This window comes from Thalassophryne amazonica, chromosome 3 (genome assembly GCF_902500255.1).
Source record: "Thalassophryne amazonica chromosome 3, fThaAma1.1, whole genome shotgun sequence".
NCBI lineage: Eukaryota > Metazoa > Chordata > Actinopteri > Batrachoidiformes > Batrachoididae > Thalassophryne > Thalassophryne amazonica.
The window spans coordinates 47,977,171-47,997,493 of NC_047105.1; the positions used below are offsets into that span (position 1 = coordinate 47,977,171).

Consider the following 20,323-nt stretch of genomic DNA (forward strand, 5'->3'; position numbering starts at 1 on the left):
TAAACCTTACGTACCAGCCCGGTCTTCTTCCCAGCTGGTAGACAGAACCTCCTCATTGTGCCTCACACATGCATGAAAAGTAAAACTCAGAAACAATGAAAATATGTTAAGATACAGCAGATTTCCCATATCCTGGTCCCTCTGGAGGACAGGGGTACCTATATACACTGACAAGCATTTACAGGGGTATAGGTAAATGCTTGTCAGTGTATATAGGAATCAGCTTGTCCATCTCTCTCGTTCTGTCTCTGCATCTGTCCCCCAGAAGGACCAGGATATGGGAAATCTCCTGTATGCTACTAACCTATAAAATTATTCATGGACTGGCACCTCCCTACCTAGCTGACCTAATTAAACCTTACGTACCAGCCCGGGCTTTACGTTCTCAGGGTGCAGGACTACTTTGTGTCCCTAAGGTGAATAAGAAGTCTGCGGGTCACAGAGCTTTCTCTTATCATGCCCCTGTTCTGTGGAATGATCTCCCTGCGTCAATAAAACAGTCAGATTCTGTGGAGATTTTCAAGTCCAGACTTAAGACGCACTTATTTTCCCTTTCATATGGCTAGCATACTGGTACAGTTTTGTTTTACGCTTTTTACTCTTTTAATTCATTTATTAGTAATTGGAGCGGGCTGCGGCCTCAACTTTACCTAAATTCTGGGTCTTTTAGTGAAGTTTAGGGCTAGTGGCAGGCGATCACCTTAGTATTTCTTCTGTTTTCTTGTTGTTTAATGCTGGCCAATTATACAGTATTTTTTTTGTTTTTCTGATGCCTGATTCTGTTTTTTTTGTTTTTCTCTCTCTGTTTAAGGTGCAGCTCCATCCAGAGATGGGAGTTGTATTCGTGTTTGCGATCCTCCTGTCCTGTGTGCCAATAGCATTTCTTGTATATTCGTCCGTGAACTGTTCTGTGAATTGTTCTGTAATTTACGTTTGTAGCATGGCCCAAGCAGAGGGTCACCCCTTTGAGTCTGCTCTACTTGAGGTTTCTTCCTCAGAGGGAGTTTTTTCCTTACCACTGTTGCTCTGGGGGTTGGTAAGGTTAGACCTTACCTGTGTGAAGCGCTTTGAGGCAACTCTGTTGTGATTTGGCGCTATATAAATGAAAATAAATTGAAAATTTAATTGAATTCCAAAGCCGTCTCAAGGCACCTTACATGAAACAACTCACCATAAAATTTAAATTAATTAAAAATGAATAAAAAAATTCAAATACATAGTTAAAAACAGAAGTAAAAGAATAAAACAGATAAAAAAAATAAAAACTATTCATAAGAAAGAGAATAAAAATAGGTTTTCAATCTTGACTTAAAAATGTCCACAGACTCCGACTGCCTCACGGTCACAGGAAGACTGTTCTACGGGGTGGGTGCACGATACGAAAAGGCTCTTTGACCCGCTAACTTCTTCTTCACCCTGGGAACACAGAGAGGTCCCGCATCCTGCATGTAAAGTTCCACCAGATCAGCGAGATAAGATGGCGCCAGTCCATGAACAACTTTATAAGGAGCCAGTGCAAAGATGCCAAAATGGGTGTGATATGTTCAGACCTTCTGCTATGTGTCAGAAGTCTGGCAGCAGCATTCTGAACCAGCTGAAGATCCCTGATGCTGGACTGTGGTAACCCTAAAAATAGAACATTACAATAATCTAGTCTAGAAAAAACAAAAGCATGAATCAGGGTCTCAGCATCAGCCATAGACAGCATGGGGTGGATCCTCGCTATATTTCGCAGATGGAAAAAAGCAGTCCTAGTAACATCCCTGATATGGAGGTCACAGATGACAGGTGACACAATAAAACATGAACACTTATTTCCATTCTGGTCCTTGTGAAATTATCACATGACAAACTAGAGGGGCTTGACTGAACATGTAGAAACTGTAAACAAGACAATAGGATCTTAATAATTCATATCAATAAAGTTATGATTATATACTCAACAAAAATATAAACGCAACACTTTTGATTTTGCTCCCATTTTGTATGAGATGAGCTCAAAGATCTAAAACTTTTTCCACATATACAATATCACCATTTATCTCAAATATTGTTCACAAACCAGTCTAAATCTGTGATAGTGAGCACTTCTCCTTTGCTGAGATAATCCATCTCACCTCACAGGTGTGCCATATCAAGATGCTGATTAGACACCATGATTAGTGCACAGGTGTGCCTTAGACTGCCCACAATAAAAGGCCACTCTGAAAGGTGCAGTTTTATCACACAGCACAATGCCACAGATGTCGCAAGATTTGAGGGAGCGTGCAATTGGCATGCTGACAGCAGGAATGTCAACCAGAGCTGTTGCTCGTGTCTTGAATGTTCATTTCTCTACCATAAGCTGTCTCCAAAGGCGTTTCAGAGAATTTGGCAGTACATCCAACCAGCCTCACAACCGCAGACCACGTGTAACCACACCAGCCCAGGACCTCCACATCCAGCATGTTCACCTCCAAGATCGTCTGAGACCAGCCACTCGGACAGCTACTGAAACAATCGGTTTGCATAACCAAAGAATTTCTGCACAAACTGTCAGAAACCGTCTCAGGGAAGCTCATCTGCATGCTCGTCGTCCTCATTGGGGTCTCGACCTGACTCCAGTTCGTCATCGAAACCGACTTGAGTGGGCAAATGCTCACATTCACTGGCGTTTGGCACGTTGGAGAGGTGTTCTCTTCACGGATGATGCGAAGGAGATGTGTTGCACTGCATGAGGCAAATGGTGGTCACACCAGATACTGACTGGTATCCCCCCCCCCCCAATAAAACAAAACTGCACCTTTCAAAGTGGCCTTTTATTGTGGGCAGTCTAAGGCACACCTGTGCACTAATCATGGTGTCTAATCAGCATCTTGATATGGCACACCTGTGAGGTGGGATGGATTATCTCAGCAAAGGACAAGTGCTCACTATCACAGATTTAGACTGGTTTGTGAACAATATTTGAGGGAAATGGTGATATTGTGTATGTGGAAAAAGTTTTAGATCTTTGAGTTCATCTCATACAAAATGGGAGCAAAACCAAAAGTGTTGCGTTTATATATATATACATACAGAGGCTCTTTGATGGTGTCCATAACGAACCAAAATATTGGTCTTGTTTTAAAAGTGGCAGTATTTTCAAGATGTTCCAAAAAAAAAAAAAAAAAATCAAAAAAACTTAATATTTTTTTTTCCTATCAAGAGGTTTAACATACTTTGGGGGTGTTTTGCATTTTTATGGAGTCAGTAACATTGTCGTACATCAATGGGAGATTTACCAGTAACTCTAAATTTGTGCTAAAGCTATGCTATGTGCGTGCTACGGTTGTTTCTGCATGTTACATAGTGCAAGTCTTGCATGTTGTGTATGTCATCATCAACCTGCACACTAGATTACATTTGTGAGTGGTTCTCGAATTTCAAGTTTCACACAGAGTTACAAGTATATTCTGTGGCTGGCAATGGCTCTGAAAATGTTAATGGTTTTCACTATTCACATCCTTCTTGTATCTTAAAATAGGTCGGAAAGACAATGTTCAAAGAAAGGCATGTCTCACCAGTTATTCGCATCAATTTTATCTTCACCATCAGGCACAGTCTTTGATCACAGAGATGTTAAATCACTGATAACATAAAACTTAATTTCCATTTAGCTTCATTGTTCTCTTCTTCCAAGTGTATTCCTTCAATGTGTTCTGTTTTAAATGTTAATAATGGAGGCAATTTTCCATTTAATTTCCCTAAACACAGAAAGGAACAAATCTACAGCTTCTGCACCAATAAAGTCTCACACCCAAGCTGTCATATTTTGATGCAAATGGCTCAGTTTGACAAAACATCCATATGTGATGAGTTGGGTAAATACTAACCCTAACCCCAACTATACCCATAAACCATAACCAAAACATACATGAATATTACCTGATGACGCGGAACTGAACTAGATAGTTCCATGCACTGCCAGAGAGCTATCAGGCAGCTATATTTAAAAATAAAAATTACAAAACGTGTGTCACCAACTGACACTAAATGATGCAAGAGGGCTACCTCCAGTAGTGTTCAGAATAATAGTAGTGCGATGTGACTAAAAAGATTAATCGAGGTTTTGAGTATATTTCTTATTGTTACATGGGAAACAAGGTACCAGTAGATTCAGTAGATTCTCACAAATCCAACAAGACCAAGCATTCATGATATGCACACTCTTAAGGCTATGAAATTGGGCTATTAGTAAAAAAAGTAGAAAAGGGGGTGTTCACAATAATAGTAGTGTGGCATTCAGTCAGTGAGTTCGTCAATTGGTGTGAATCAGGTGTCCCCTATTTAAGGATGAAGCCAGCACCTGTTGAACATGCTTTTCTCTTTGAAAGCCTGAGGAAAATGGGACGTTCAAGACATTGTTCAGAAGAACAGCGTAGTTTGATTAAAAAGTTGATTGGAGAGGGGAAAACCTATATGCAAGTGCAAAAAATTATAGGCTGTTCATCTCTCCAATGCTTTAAAATGGACAAAAAAAAAACAGAGACGCGTGGAAGAAAATGGAAAACAACCATCAAAATGGATAGAAGAATAACCAGAATGGCAAAGGCTCACCCATTGATCAGCTCCAGGATGATCAAAGACAGTCTGGAGTTACCTGTAACTGCTGTGACAGTTAGAAGACACCTGTGTGAAGCTAATTTATTTGCAAGAATCCCCCGCAAAGTCCCTCTGTTAAATAAAACGTGCAGAAGAGGTTACAATTTGCCAAAGAACACATCAACTGGCCTAAAGAGAAATGGAGGAATATTTTGTGAACTGATGAGAGTAAAATTGTTCTTTTTGGGTCCAAGGGCCACAGAGAGTTTGTGAGACAACCCCCAAACTTTGAATTCAAGCCACAGTTCACAGTGAAGACAGTGAAGCATGGTGGTGCAAGCATCATGATATGGGCATTTTTCTCCTACTATGGTGTTGGGCCTATATATCGCATACCAGGTATCATGGATAGGGATGGGTATCGAGAACCGGTTCCTTTCGGGTATCATTAAGAAATGATTCGATCCACCGACATCAATAAGTTTTGTGCTTAACGATTCTGTTATCGGTCCTTCAGAGTGGCCGTTGTTGGTGTGTTTGTCAGGAAAATGATAATTTCTCTACATTGACTACAGACCCTGCAGCTGGTCCGTACTCAACTTTTCTGCAGCACGGCTTTGCTTTGAACCTTGAACCAATCGAAGCAGTGGTTCGCTGATTGAAGCAATGCTTCGATCTATTGCTTTGTTTATTCTTTCTTTCTTTCGCTTAATTTTCCCCCGCTAAAACCCTAAAGAGCATACGTCTGTGAGTATTATTTACCTTTTCTATGTTAAACCGACCTGTTATGGTCTTCTGAAACAGTTGATAGATGTATTTTATAACTTAAAAACAGGAGCGACGCTAACGCGTTAGCATGTCTATGGACTTTTTCAATGTTAAAAGTTAGCATTAAGCAGTTGCAGCTGTCATAACGTTCGGGTGCATTTGTTTTCAAATTGTAAATTTCTTAAATTTATTTTTGTTTATATATTAATAATCTAATGATTATTAGATACAATTTTAGAGAAAGAGACAAAAAGAACCTGAATAGAAACAACAGAAGATATAAAAGCAACTAACAATGAACATAAATAAATACAGAAATAAATAAGTGTTTCCTGTGAACACCTAGTGACTCTCACACCTCCATTTCATCCCTGTCTTATTTAAGTTTAATGACAGTTTGTTTCGGTCAAACCATATTTTCAATGTGTTAATTTCTTCAGTGATTTCCTCCAGAACTATCTGCCAAACTAGAAAACTGCTGCATCCTAGTAAGAGCAGAATACTACTGGAATGAATTTGAATAAGGAAAGTTTTTTTTTTTCTCACCTAAATGGATGCTGCACTCACTCCAGTTTATCGTCTGGAATAGTCCCAGATTGCATTTCAGAGCTTCTAGAATTGAAACATTTTCATGTGGGAGGTGTTGGGGGGTAATTTTGTTTTTCACCACTTTCATCCCTGAATATGTCAATCGTGAGTCACTTTTGTGCGGACTAAAGTTACTAACTGGGACTCCTGTCTTGTTGCGAGAAAGAAACGAGAATCGTCCTCCGTTTTGTTCACACAGCTCCAAACGTTGCGCGGCTCTCTGACGAGTCAAGTTAGAACGATAGAATCCAGTCGGAATTAATAACTTCAAAGCAAAAGACCGTTTTGTTTATTTTTATTTGTGTCCAGAGATCAAGGATACAGTGACCATTTTCATATTTATTTACTTTAAGACTCAATGAAATACATAGAAAACCTGTAAAGCCTACTTTTAGTCCAAAATTCACGAGGTATCGATAAGGGAATCGATAAGGAATCGGATCGATAACCAGAATCGATAATGGCATCGATATCAATAAAATCTTATCAATACCCATCCTTAATCATGGATCAATTTGGATATGTCAAAATACTTGAAGGTCATATTGCCTTGTGCTGAAGAGGACATGCCCTTGAAATGAATACAAGACTATTGATAATCTCCCTTGATCTGGGGCTCCACGCAAGATGTCATCCCATGGGGTCAAAATGATCATGAGAACGGTGAACAAAAATCCCAGAACTACACGGAGGGACCTGATGAATGACCTGCAGAGAGCTGGGGCCAAAGTAACAAAGGCTGCACACTATGCAGAGAGGGACTCAAATCCTGCAGTGCCAGGCGTGTCCCCCTGCTTAAGCCAATACATGTCCAGGCCCGTCTGAAGTTTGCCAGAGAGCATATGGATGATCCAGAAGAGGATTGGGAGAATATCATGTGGTCAGATGAAACCAAAATAGAACATTTTGGTAAAAACTCAATTTGTCATGTTTGGAGGAAGAAGAATGCTGAGTTGCATCCCAGGAACACCATACCTACTGTGAAGCATGGGGGTGGAAACATCATTCTTTGGGGCTGTTTTTCTGCAAAGGGGACAGGACGACTGATCTGTTTTAAGGGAAGAATGAACGGGGCCACGTATCATGAGATTTTAAGCCAAAACCTCCTTCCTTCAGTGAGAGCATTGAAGATGCAACATGGCTGGGCTTTCCAGCATGACAATGATACCAAACACACTGCTCAGGCAACAAAGGAGTGGTTCTGTAAAAATGTATTTCAAGGTCCTGGAGTGGCCAAGCCAGTCTACAGACCTCAACCCCATAGAACATTTGTCGAGGGAGTTGAAAGTCCGTGTTGCCCAGCGACAGCCCCAAAACATCACTGCTCTAGAGGAGATCTGCATGGAGGAATGGGCCAAAATACCAGCTGTGTGCAAACCTGGTGAAGACTTACAGGAAACGTTTGACCTCTGTCATTGCCAACAAAGATTATGTTACAAAGTATTGAGTTGAACTTTTGTTATTGATCAAATACTTATTTTCCACCATAATTTAAAATTAAATTTGTAAAAAAATCCTACAATGTGATTTCCTGGATTTTTTATTTCTCATTTTGTCTCTCTTAGTTGAAGTGTACCTATGATGAAAATTACAGACCTCTCTCATCTTTCTAAGTAGGAGACCTTGCACAGTCAGGGACTGACTAGATACTTTTTTACCCCACTATATGTTCTTTCAGAACAATTTTTACATTTGATCTTCAAAGACATTTCTTGATGATGGACAAAGCAACCAGATGTCATACACCACACTGACCAACATTTTTAACATCATGTCTCTTTTTCTATCTGTTAGCATGATTGTCAAAATGGTTTTCAACCGTCCTTCACAAAATATACTGAAAATGATAAATATAATCAACAGGAAGCCCTGCTTACATTTTGGTGTATATCTGGATCTCTGACACCATTCAGTATATTCTGAATTATACACTCAAAAAATGACTCATTGGATGAACTCAGTTCAATTATGAGCAGGATTTCCATCTAATAAATATATGTAGCCCCAAACTGCATCCATGCAAGATCATTTAACTTCATTTAGTTGGGACTGTTGTGTGGGCCGCCAGAAGAGGAGGTACTGCTGGCCTACCACCAGAGGACGCCCTGCCTGAAGTGCGGGCTTCAGGCACGAGAGGGCGCTGCCGCCATGGACACAGCCGGGAGTGACAGCTGTTACTCATTACTTCCTGACAGCTGTCACTCATTCTTCATCACCTCACTCCATAAAACCCAGACGTCATCTCCACTTCATCACCGAGATATCGTACTTCATTGAAGGTAATATCCTCAGCCGTTTTGTGTTACAATATATCTGTATATTGTGAGTGTTTGCAGGAGTACCGGTTCCTCTATCTGTGGAAGCTGAGTGAGTGCAGGTACGGCACTCTTTTCCCCTGAGGAATCACTGCGGTACTCATCACATATTGAGTGAGAGGTGGAGGTGGCATTCCCACCGTTGTTGTTACTGGGTGTACACACACCCACACTTGACTGTCTTTGTTCTCGCCAGCAGTACCAGATCCGACAGTCGGGGACGGTGATCACCTGGGAATTCGGGACTTGGCGGCTCCAGTATTCACCAGGTTTGGTGGTGGCAGAAATCGTGTGGTTCCGGCCCTTCTCAGGACAGACGTCTTCTATCCTCGAGCCTGCCCACACGTCACCTTTGTAATTTGACTGTAATCATATTCTGAGATTGTCTGTATATTCGTTGTGCACATTTCACAACATTAAATTGTTACTTTTTGGCTCATCTATTGACCGTTCATTTGCGCCCCCTGTTGTGGGTCCGTGTCACTACACTTTCACAACAGGGACTACGAATATTAGATGGAAATCCAATCCAATGGGTCAGTTTTTTAGTAAGTAAGTACGTAAGTCCCTTCGGCTGCTCCCTTGTTTGCACTTGGGGTCGCCACAGCAAATTCAAGGTGGATCTACTTGTTGAATTGGCACAAGTTTTACGCTGGATGCCCTTCCTGACGCAACTCCACATTACATTGAGAAAATGTGGCAGGGGTGGGATTTGAACCCGGAACCTTCTGAACTGAAACCATGCGCATTAACCACTTGGCCACCACCCCTGCAGTCAGTTTTTTTAGTATATTTAATATAAAGTCAGGCTCACAAAATGATTTACACAGGAAAACTGAAAATTTCAAAATGTCAGAATCAAATATTTGAATTGATTTAAATTCTATGGGCCCCATCTCCCACTGGGTGCAAAGAAGTGCACAGTGCAATGCAACCTTCATTGTGTCCACCTAATGCAGTAATGGCTTTCACCAAGGCCCAACCTCGGGCCATCAAAAATGAAGCTACCCGGAAGAAGGCAACAAAGTTCCATGTACATCTGCTTGAAGCTGGGGCCAAAACTGAGCAGGTTCCCATAGAAGCCCATGTTGAAATGTTCAACTATAGAGGTGTAATGCACACATTTACAGCCTGGTACAAAATCAATAAATGAATTAATAACAATTTTATTCTCTATAGATAATTTGAATGTTGTGAGGTGAATTTCTTTTTTTTTTTTCACGACTCATTAGTTTAAGACTTTTTAAACTATATAGGTATCCATAATTAGTGGTGTGATCACTGAACTACAGGTAGTCTGTCAATAGTCAATAGTCAATCAATTTATATAGCGCCAAATCACAACAAACAGTTGCCCCAAGGCGCTTTATATTGTAAGGCAAGGCCATACAATAATTACGTAAAAACCCCAACAGTCAAAACGACCCCCTGTGAGCAAGCACTTGGTGACAGTGGGAAGGAAAAACTCCCTTTTTACAGGAAGAAACCTCCAGCAGAACCAGGCTCAGTGAGGGGCAGTCTTCTGCTGGGACTGGTTGGGGCTGAGGGAAAGAACCAGGAAAAAGACATGCTGTGGAGGGGAGCAGAGATCAGTCACTAATGATTAAATGCAGAGTGGTGCATACAGAGCAAAAAGAGAAAGAAACACTCAGTGCAGCATGGGAACCCCCCAGCAGTCTAAGTCTATAGCAGCATAACTAAGGGATGGTTCAGGGTCACCTGATCCAGCCCTAACTATAAGCTTTAGCAAAAAGGAAAGTTTTAAGCCTAATCTTAAAAGTAGAGAGGGTGTCTGTCTCCCTGATCCGAATTGGGAGCTGGTTCCACAGGAGAGGAGCCTGAAAGCTGAAGGCTCTGCCTCCCATTCTACTCTTACAAACCCTAGGAACTACAAGTAAGCCTGCAGTCTGAGAGCGAAGCGCTCTATTGGGGTGATATGGTACTATGAGGTCCCTAAGATAAGATGGGACCTGATTATTCAAAACCTTATAAGTAAGAAGAAGAATTTTAAATTCTATTCTAGAATTAACAGGAAGCCAATGAAGAGAGGCCAATATGGGTGGATATGCTCTCTCCTTCTAGTCCCCGTTAGTACTCTAGCTGCAGCATTTGAATTAACTGAAGGCTTTTCAGGGAACTTTTAGGACAACCTGATAATAATGAATTACAATAGTCCAGCCTAGAGGAAATAAATGCATGAATTAGTTTTTCAGCATCACTCTGAGACAAGACCTTTCTAATTTTAGAGATATTGCGTAAATGCAAAAAAGCAGTCCTACATATTTGTTTAATATGCGCTTTGAATGACATATCCTGATCAAAAATGACTCCAAGATTTCTCACAGTATTACTAGAGGTCAGGGTAATGCCATCCAGAGTAAGGATCTGGTTAGTCACCATGTTTCTAAGATTTGTGGGGCCAAGTACAATAACTTCAGTTTTATCTGAGTTTAAAAGCAGGAAATTAGAGGTCATCCATGTCTTTATGTCTGTAAGACAATCCTGCAGTTTAGCTAATTGGTGTGTGTCCTCTGGCTTCATGGATAGATAAAGCTGGGTATCATCTGCGTAACAATGAAAATTTAAGCAATGCCGTCTAATAATACTGCCTAAGGGAAGCATGTATAAAGTGAATAAAATTGGTCCTAGCACAGAACCTTGTGGAACTCCATAATTAACCTTAGTCTGTGAAGAAGATTCCCCATTTACATGAACAAATTGTAATCTATTAGATAAATATCCAAACCAACTGCCACTGAGTGGAGCTCAGACCTCAAGTAGCACCAAGAATGCTACCTATAGCTGCTAGTTAAGTTATAATGTGACTTGCTGTGTAATTAGTTGTCCTAGGGAATCATCTAAGATGTTTGTGCTGCAGTATTTCTGTCAAGTGAAAAAATTGTGTTCTTTAATTTTTTTGTTTATGGCATGCACACTTTTAGCTGGTCATATTTTTAATACCCAAACACCAGCTATCCATCATGACCACCACCACCCAGTCCCCAAAAATGTGCTTCAATAAAACACCTGACCCAAGGTTAGCCTGCTACAAACTCCAGTGCAATACATTTGTGACATTTCAAAGGGCACGTGCTTGCACAGGGATGCACATTAGTGCATCACAGAACACTAAATGTGAATGATTAATAGGAAAAATAAAACTAAAAACTTCTCACGTGGAATTTACCAACAAACCGATGTGAATGGGGACATGGGCAGATTTAGTTTTCACAGCGGGTTCAGATTTTCAATGTGATTGGGAAAGAAACTCAAAAACCACCATTAAAATGTTTAACAGTCTGTGCTTTGATGAAAAAAATACACTTCACAAACTCTAATTAAGCAATTGTAGCCCACTCATCAAATTTTAAAGCAGGAAAGCACCCTTTGTTCATTTTTGTAGTTAATTTAGGGAGGTGTGGTGAAAACATTTATTTAACAACTGCTGAATGTATACTGCAGGAGATCTTGGAGGAGACCCTGGAGCATGTGTTGCTCCTCTGGGGTTCAGAGGGCATGTGTATGTGCATGAAGTAACCAGCTTGCCTATGTTAACTGTGATAAATGAGAATAGAGAGAGAACATTCGTTTAGCTGCATTGACTTCACCGTGAGGATTGTTCTTCCTGTTTTTTACATTCAACAACAGTAATCCAAATAAGAACAAAATGGCCTTAACAAGTCACGAAAGTCCACGTGGCCATAGCTTAGTAAGCTAGTCACAATTCACTATCTGATTTTTACAAATTTTACAATTCTTCAAAAATACAATGAAATATGTACATTGGTTTTAAAACACATTAAAAAAATGTATTAAACCTATTTCTGCTTTTTAACCTTTTTAATTATTACCTTCAGTCAAATGAATCACACTACTTATGTTGTGTGGGCCGCTGAAGAGGAGGTACTGCTGGCCCACCACCACCAGTCGGCGCCCTGCTTGGAGTGCGGGCTTCAAGCATTAGAGGGCACCGAGACAGAGAGTGACAGCTGTCACTCGTTTACACCAGCTGTCACCAATCACCACCATCTCTACAAAAGCCGGATCATTACTCCACCTCCTCGCCGAGAAATCAACTACCGTCGAAGGTAATTCTCTGCATTTCATACTTTCTGAAGACTAATTATTGTTCTGTGTGCAGCCGTATTCCTGAAGTCTGTAATTGGATTGGCGTGCAGTGAGAGTCTGAGACGTCTTCGCCTCTCACTCCATCCAAGGAGCAACTGTCAGGAGCTGCACGGGTGATTCTGTATCAGAGGTGGAGGTTTACCCTCCGCGAAGACCTGTAGAAGAAGGATTACTGGGTGTGTGGATACACACTCACCATAACTGTTTTGTCATCTTCTGCCAGCAGTACCAGGGTCTGCAACAGAAGACGGTGACCACCTGGGGACTCAGGACTTGGCGGCTCCGGTGTTCTTCAGGCCGTTGGTGGTGGAAGCTGTGTGGGTCCCGGCTCTCCGATCGCCAGAGGTCTCCTATCTTCGAGCCTGCCCGCACGTCACCTTGTGTACAATTGGCATTATCTGTGTCTGTATTTAGTTGTGCGTTTCACAACATTAAATTGTTACTCTTTGTCTTATCCATTGTCCGTTCATTTGCCCCCCCTGCCCCCTGTTGCGCGTCCGTGTTACGACCCTTTCCCAACAGGATTTCTCGGCCATTCGTCATGGATCCCGAGGGGCGTCAACCACAGCTTGAACATCCAATGGGAGAACAAGGAGCGCAGGCGTCAGCAGGAGGCGTGGTAAGTGATCTGCAGCAAATCCTTACCACTTTCACCGCTCAGTTAAATCTGGTAACCGAGCAGAATGCAGTCCTCAATCGGAGGGTGGAGGCTCTCACCGCCAGAGTGGAAGCGCGCGACTCGAGCGCTGCTGCAGTGACTCCTCCTGCTGGCTCTGGGCCACAGATAGACGTTCCACTGGCCGTTCAACAAACCCCCCCACCGTTCCCTGAAGCTTACATAAGTCCTCCAGAACCATACGGAGGCTGTGTCGAAACGTGCGCAGACTTCTTAATGCAGTGTTCGCTCGTTTTTTCACACCGTCCAGTTATGTACGCATCAGATGCCAGCCGGATGGCTTATGTGATTAATTTGCTTCGAGGTGAGGCACGCGCTTGGGCTACGGCGCTTTGGGAACAGAATTCGTGGCTCCTGACGTCATACGCTGGGTTTGTACGGGAATTAAAACAGGTGTTTGATCATCCCAACAGAGGCGAGACCGCCTCGAGCGTGCTGCTGTCAATGAGACAGGGGCGCCGAAGCGCAGCTGATTATGCAGTTGACTTCCGCATCGCGGCTGCGAGGTCCGGCTGGAATAATGTTGCGCTCCGCGCCGCCTTCATAAACAGACTGTCTCCAGTTCTGAAGGAGCATTTACTGGCTAAGGACGAACCGCAAGACTTCGATGGGCTTGTCAGTTTGGTTATACGTTTAGACAACCGGTTGAATGAACACCGTCAGGAGCAGGCCGGGGGGCGTGGTCAGGCACAAGCCGTCCCTCTCTCCTCCGGGTCCGAAAGGGTGTCGTCTTCCCCACGTTCCACTGCCAGAGGGCTCCGTGTGGCAACAGCTCCCCCTGCTGACGAAGCTATGGACACGAGCAGGGCCAAATTAAAATTAAATATCAGACAAAGGAGGCTGGCCCGCGGGGAGTGTTTTTTCTGTGGCTCTTGTGAGCACATGTTAAAAGACTGCCCCAAACGATCAAACTCCAACGCCCATCCTTAGGAACTGGGTTAAGGGTGGGCCATAATATGTACACAGGGAAAACCCATAAATCAGCACGAATCCCAGTAACAATCCTGAGTGGGGATTTAACCCTTCATGCCCCAGCACTGGTAGACACAGGGTCAGAAGGGAATCTGCTGGACAGCAGATGGGCCAGGGAAGTAGGGCTTCCTCTGGTGGCCCTGCCTTCACCATTGAAGGTACGAGCACTAGATGGCACTCTACTCCCATTAATTACACATCAGACACAGCCAGTAACCTTGGTTGTGTCTGGGAATCACAGGGAGGAGATTGTGTTTTTTGTGACACCTTCTACCTCCCGAGTGATTCTGGGATTTCCATGGATGGTGAAGCACAATCCCCGGATTGATTGGCCGTCTGGGGTGGTGACGCAGTGGAGCGAAACCTGCCACCGGGAGTGTCTTGGATCCTCGGTTCCACCCGGAATTACAGCTAAAGAGGAGGTCATAGTCCCCCCCAATCTGATGGCGGTGCCCGAGGTGTACCACGATCTTGCTGACGTCTTCAGCAAAGATCTGGCACTCACTCTTCCCCCGCACCGACCGTACGATTGTGCCATCGATTTGATTCCGGGCACTGAGTACCCGTCCAGTAGATTGTACAACCTCTCACGTCCGGAACGCGAATCGATGGAGACCTACATCCGGGACTCCTTAGCCGCCGGGTTGATTCGGAACTCCACCTCCCCGATGGGTGCGGGTTTCTTTTTTGTGGGTAAAAAAGACGGCGGACTCCGTCCATGCATTGACTACAGAGGGCTGAACGAGATTACGGTTCGCAATCGATACCCGTTGCCCCTGTTAGATTCGGTGTTCACGCCCCTGCATGGAGCCAAAATGTTCACCAAACTTGATCTTAGGAATGCGTACCACCTGGTTCGGATCCGGAAGGGAGACGAATGGAAGACGGCATTTAACACCCCGTTAGGTCATTTTGAGTACCTGGTCATGCCGTTCGGCCTCACTAATGCCCCCGCGACGTTCCAAGCATTGGTTAATGACGTCTTGTGGGACTTCCTGCACCAGTTTGTCTTCGTATATCTGGATGATATACTCATCTTTTCTCCGGACCCTGAGTCTCATGTCCAGCATGTACGTCAGGTCCTGCAGCGGTTACTAGAAAACCGGTTGTTTGTGAAGGGCGAGAAGTGTGAGTTCCACCGCACTTCTTTGTCCTTCCTGGGGTTCATCTTCTCCTCCAACTCCGTCGCCCCGGATCCGGCCAAGGTTGCGGCGGTGAGAGATTGGCCCCAACCAACAAGCCGTAGGAAGCTGCAACAGTTCCTCGGCTTTGCAAATTTCTACCGGAGGTTCATTAAAGGTTACAGTCAGGTTGTTAGCCCCCTGACTGCCCTGACCTCCACTAAGTCCCCTTCACTTGGTCGGATCGGTGCGAAGCCGCGTTTAGGGAGTTGAAACGCCGGTTTTCGTCTGCAGCAGTTCTGGTGCAGCCTGATCCTACTCGCCAGTTCATAGTGTAGGTGGACACCTCTGACTCAGGGATAGGAGCCGTTCTGTCACAGAGCAGGGAGTCCAACAAGGTTCTCCATCCATGTGCCTACTTTTCCCGCAGGTTAACCCCCGCTGAACGCAACTATGACGTGGGCAATCGGGAACTCCTCGCGGTTAAGGAGGCTCTTGAAGAGTGGAGACACCTGTTGGAGGGAGCTACGGTGACTTTCACGGTTTTCACGGACCATCGGAACCTGGAGTACATCCGGACCGCCAAGCGGCTGAACCCCAGGCAAGCCCGCTGGTCCCTGTTCTTCGGACGCTTTGACTTCCGGATCACCTACCACCCCGGGACTAGGAACCAACAATCCGACGCACTGTCCCGGGTGCACGAAGAGGAAGCCAAGGCCGAGTTGTCAGACCCCATCGAGACCATCGTTCCCGAGTCCACTGTCGTGGCCACCCTCACATGGGACGTGGAGAAGACCGTCCGGGAGGCCCTGACCAGGAACCCGGACCCGGGGAACGGTCCTAAGAACAGACTTTACGTCCCACCAGAGGCCAGAGCTGCCGTCTTGGACTTCTGCCACGGATGCAAGCTCTCCTGTCATCCCGGAGTGCGTAGGACCGTGGCAGTAGTCCAGCAGCGCTTCTGGTGGGCGTCACTGGAAGCCGACGTCCGGGACTATGTCCAGGCCTGCACCACCTGTGCTAGGGGCAAGGCGGATCATCACAAGATCAGGGGCCTCCTCCAGCCCCTGCCTGTGCCTCATCGCCCCTGGTCTCACATCGGCCTGGACTTCGTCACGGGCCTCCCGCCGTCCCAGGGTAACACCGTCATCCTCACGATAGTGGACCGGTTCTCCAAGGCGGCCCACTTCGTGGCCCTCCCGAAGCTCCTGACGGCCCAGGAGACAGCAGACCTCCTGGTCCACCACGTTGTGCGTTTGCATGGGATACCATCGGACATTGTTTCGGATCGTGGTCCCCAGTTCTCCTCGCAGGTCTGGAGGAGTTTTTGTAAGGAACTGGGGGCCACCGTTAGTCTCTCGTCTGGGTATCACCCACAGACGAACGGCCAGGCAGAGCGGGCGAACCAGGAGTTGGAACAGGCTCTCCGCTGCGTAACCTCCGCGCATCCGGCGGCTTGGAGTGACCATCTGGCCTGGATCCAGTACACCCACAATAGCCAGGTCTCATCTGCTACCGGCCTCTCCCCTTTCGAGGCGTGCTTGGGGTATCAGCCCCCATTGTTTCCACTTGTGGAGGGAGAGGTCGGGGTCCCCTCGGTCCAGGCCCACCTGTGGAGGTGCCGCCGGGTGTGGCGGACTGCCCGTTCTGCCCTGTTGCAGGCCCGGACGAGGGCTAAGGCCCATGCAGATCGCCGGCGTTCCCCGACCCCTGCATACCAGCCTGGGCAGGAGGTGTGGTTATCAACCAAGGACATCCCACTGCAGGTTGAATCGCAAAAGCTCAAAGACCGGTTCATTGGACCATTCTCAATACTCAAGATCCTCAGTCCGGCCGCAGTGAAGCTGAAACTCCCAGCTTCACTGCGGATTCACCCAGTGTTTCATGTCTCAAGGATAAAACCATACCACGCCTCACCACTCTGCACTCCTGGACCCGTACCACCTCCTGCCGATATCATCGACGGGGAGCCGGCATGGACTGTTCGTCGGCTCCTGGACGTCCGTCGGAAGGGCCGGGGTTTTCAATATCTGGTGGACTGGGAGGGGTACGGACCCGAAGAACGCTCCTGGGTGAAGAGGAGCTTCATCCTGGACCCGGCCCTCCTGGCCGATTTCTACCGCCGACACCCGGACAAGCCTGGTCGGGCGCCAGGAGGCGCCCGTTGAGGGGGGGGTCCTGTTGTGTGGGCCGCTGAAGAGGAGGTACTGCTGGCCCACCACCACCAGTCGGCGCCCTGCTTGGAGTGCGGGCTTCAAGCATGAGAGGGCGCCGAGACAGAGAGTGACAGCTGTCACTCGTTTACACCAGCTGTCACCAATCACCACCATCTCTACAAAAGCCGGATCATTACTCCACCTCCTCGCCAAGAACTACCGTCGAAGGTAATTCTCTGCATTTCATACTTTCTGAAGACTAATTATTGTTCTGTGTGCAGCCGTATTCCTGAAGTCTGTAATTGGATTGGCGTGCAGTGAGAGTCTGCGACGTCTTCGCCTCTCACTCCATCCAAGGAGCAACTGTCAGGAGCTGCACGGGTGATTCTGTATCGGAGGTGGAGGTTTTCCCTCTGCGAAGACCTGTAGAAGAAGGATTACTGGGTGTGTGGATACACACTCACCATAACTGTTTTGTCATCTTCTGCCAGCAGTACCAGGGTCTGCAACAGAAGACGGTGACCACCTGGGGACTCAGGACTTGGCGGCTCCGGTGTTCCTCAGGCCGTTGGTGGTGGAAGCTGTGTGGGTCCCGGCTCTCCGATCGCCAGAGGTCTCCTATCTTCGAGCCTGCCCACACGTCACCTTGTGTACAATTGGCATTATCTGTGTCTGTATTTAGTTGTGCGTTTCACAACATTAAATTGTTACTCTTTGTCTTATCCATTGTCCGTTCATTTGCGCCCCCTGTTGCGGGTCCGTGTTACGACCCTTTCCCAACAACTTATCTCTATTTAACGCTAATGTTTTTAACTAAAATTATTTGAACATTCTTATGAACTAACTATGTTTAATATGTATTCCACCTCAAAACCCATGTATCTAATACAGGTTTACAACTGCACTCCTGGAACGTGGTAAGAAACCCTTAATATTCACAAATGTGAATAAGGTCCAGTAATTTGCAAGTTGCATGAAAAACGTTTCATGAATATAGTAAAATATTGTACTCAAGTGGTCCCTTGTACCAGAATTGGTTTGGATACATTTCTATCCACGTTGCATTTCCCTTACACTGCCATTAGCTTAGCAGGTTAGCTTCAAACATGTTTACAATAGAACTCGAAAAAACTTGCACAAACTACGTTTCTCTTGGACTCACACTAGACAGTGTTATCCTCAGCACCTAAAGTCTCAGAAAATATACATTCACTCCGTGAATTAGTGTTTACCAACCTGTGATAAATGAGAATAGAGAGAGAACATTCGTTTAGCTGCATCTGCTTCACTGTGAGGATTGTTCTTCCTCTGTGGTGCCTCAGCTATTCTCTGTCAGTGCGAGCCATGCCCCATCTACAGGACAGTGTAGGGATTACACTTAACTCACAAGAGATTACAATGGAACCAATTCAGTTATTACTTATTATCCAAAAATAAACTCTTAAGTAAAATGAAAATTGTAGGGGTGTCTGTTTTTATTCAGACAAATTAACATATGCTTAACTATTTCAAGCCTCTACACATGGAGACACAGACTTGACCAGAGTGCATTGTATTTCGGAAAACCAGAACCAGGCGGCCGCAACTCAGCTGATGGGAGTCAGGAATGCAGAAAAAAGGGAGCACAAGGCAAGTCAAAAATAATAGATAACGCAGAGTCATAAACAAGTAAGGTACAACTATAATGGGAGATAGTGAGGTCAGGTTACCAAAGGTGTGTGAGAGTGAAGTGGAAGGCTTAAATATAGGTGAGGATGATTGCTGACAGGTGCGATGTAATCGGCTACATTGTACAGTGCCTGGGGAAAAAGGGGGGGGGGGGTGGGGAGCAAACAAAGCAGAGCAGGAGCCCACACCAAGGTAGCACAACAAAATAAAGAATTTTAAAGGTCATATTGTTTCTGTTTTACAGGTGTACTGTTAATTTTGTCTGTGCACTAAATATACATCTAATTACTGTTTATGAGTGCATTGATAAGAATGTTTCATGAGGTGAAAGATGGAATGTTCCATTCAACAAAGCTAATAGTCTTTATAAAGCACGATTGAAAAAACATTATTTGTTTTATATAACACCTGAAATAGATCCTTGTCATTTGATATTTTATTAATTTATAAACAAGAGAAAAAGGAGTTACATTTTGATATGCGTCACTAGTCGTTTGAGGCCAAGAGGCTCCAAACAGTCCAACATGAACTTTAAATAGCAATCCAATCTAATCCAAAGTGTTATGTGTCGGACGCAGCTCGGAGAACCGACCAGCGTTTGAAGGACCCAGTATGAAATAAGTAGAGCACGGTACAAAGGCTAACTGAATTTAATACATAACAGTGATACAAAAAATAACAAAAGAAAGTGCGGTCTGGCGTGGTGCGCTCCCAGCAGCGCTAACGGTCCGGAGCCAGAAGCTGTTCGGACCCAAGGACCCCGCCGACACCCCCCAGGTGGCCGCAACAAACCGAGTCTGTGAAAGAAGGAACCATTATGTGAGTCCACACTCTACACACAGAGAGAACACTTAAAGGTGTACAAACAGCAAACACTTCCTGGCTTGATTACTAATCAGCTTCCCAACCTGCAGGCATGGAACATCCAGTTCACAAAACTCCACTGCAGTGGAAGCCGATACATGACTAACATACAGCTCAATATAAAAAGGTGTGAGGGACACCACATTTACTGACTGTATAAATGTTAGTCACAAAATCTAACGTACCTCAGGAAGTGTGCTGACGAGCGTGAGACCTCACCCCCTCCTCTTTCACAGACCGTGCATCAAACCTTGGACGTTCTCTGCATCCACTGATGATGAGATGGCTCCCGAGATGACGATCTCACCCGTCTGGTCACAAGGTCGAGTCTCTGGCAAATACACACTGTACACTCCAGTCTTAAATGCCACCATGTTCCAATCCATATAGATGCACCACAGCTGTGAGTCCTGACGAGCCGCAGGTGATCAGGGTGAGGTCCTGATAACCTCAGCAACACAGCCACTCAGTCCCAAATGCAAGCCACCTGGAAGGAAAAACAAA

At 45.1% G+C, this 20,323-nt stretch overlaps 1 long non-coding RNA gene across 1 annotated transcript; it reads right to left on the reverse strand.

Annotated features, from left to right (window-relative positions):
- Positions 1 to 1,798: 1,798 nt before the first annotated feature.
- Positions 1,799 to 19,305, reverse strand: LOC117507901. The gene is made up of 3 exons (XR_004559873.1): positions 19,226 to 19,305; positions 18,188 to 18,194; positions 1,799 to 1,810 (listed from the first exon to the last, which is right to left on the reverse strand). It is a non-coding gene; the product is annotated as an uncharacterized LOC117507901 (long non-coding RNA).
- Positions 19,306 to 20,323: the final 1,018 nt, after the last annotated feature.